The following is a 1,164-nucleotide window of genomic DNA, read 5'->3' as shown; positions in this document are numbered from 1 at the left end:
GAGTAGATCGAGGCCGTCAACGTCCCCGGGTCCTCCAGTCGTTCGCTTTACCGGACGGAATTGCGTGTAGTTCTCCCGCTGGCGCCAGCTATCCTGAGGGAAACTTCGGAGGGAACCAGCTACTAGACGGCTCGATTGGTCTTTCGCCCCTAAACCCGGCTCCGATGATCGATTTGCACGTCAGAGGCGCTTCGGACTTCCACCAGAATTTCCTCTGGCTTCGTCCCGACCGGGCATGGATTGCCATCTTTCGGGTCCCCGACCGCCAGATACACCTGAGTCGGAGCGGGAACGCGACGACGCACGGAAACGCGGTCGCGAACGCTCAGACCCGACCTGGGAACGATGCTTTCTACTACCAGTTCATTATTACCACAGCAGTTGCAAGTTTGCAACTCATCTACACTTACACACTAACCCTTCAATTAATATTTCATACTTAACAGTGTATCTCACTGCATTTCATCATGCCCCGAAGGAAGAGTTCTTCAATTGGGCGAAAAACTACGAAAGTTGCAAGATCATCAGCAAGAAGGGCAAATGAATCGTCAGTGGAAACTGACATTAGACGATCACAAAATGCTGAACGTACAGCCACTTCACGAGTACTCCAAACAGATGACCAGCGTACACTTCGACGAAGTGCTGAAGCTGTCTCAACTGCTGCTGCACGAGTTGCAGAGACTGAACACCAGCGTAAAGTTCGACGAACTGCTAATGCTGCATCAATGCTGTACCTTTTAAAAAGAAGCAGCTGTTGCTATTTTTCTGAATTTATTTTACATTGTGTACATCTAGATTGGAACTTTTACTGTTACCTTGCACCAAAGAACATTATAAATTATCTGAAGACAAAACATATTGCCAATGAAAAAACCGTCTGCTTGCACACATTCGATGAATTTTCAAAATTCTAGTCGTTCTATTAACGGGTTTGTCAATAGAAAGTGCGCTAAATGTAAAGAAAAAAAAAACCTCTTTCCATCAAGAAAGGTAGATTTACAGAAAACTCTAAGCTGCCGTTATATGTAATTTTTTCATTAAATGTTTGATTTTATTTCCGAATTAACTGTGACGATATCTGCAAGTATGAATTGCATTGATATAAAAACTGCCGTTCAGTGGTACCAGTTCTGTAGCAGTGTTTGTTCGGCAAAACTGCTG

Source organism: Octopus bimaculoides, chromosome 23, assembly GCF_001194135.2.
Source record: "Octopus bimaculoides isolate UCB-OBI-ISO-001 chromosome 23, ASM119413v2, whole genome shotgun sequence".
In the NCBI taxonomy this organism is placed as follows: domain Eukaryota; kingdom Metazoa; phylum Mollusca; class Cephalopoda; order Octopoda; family Octopodidae; genus Octopus; species Octopus bimaculoides.
Note: the sequence above shows the minus strand (reverse complement) of the source record.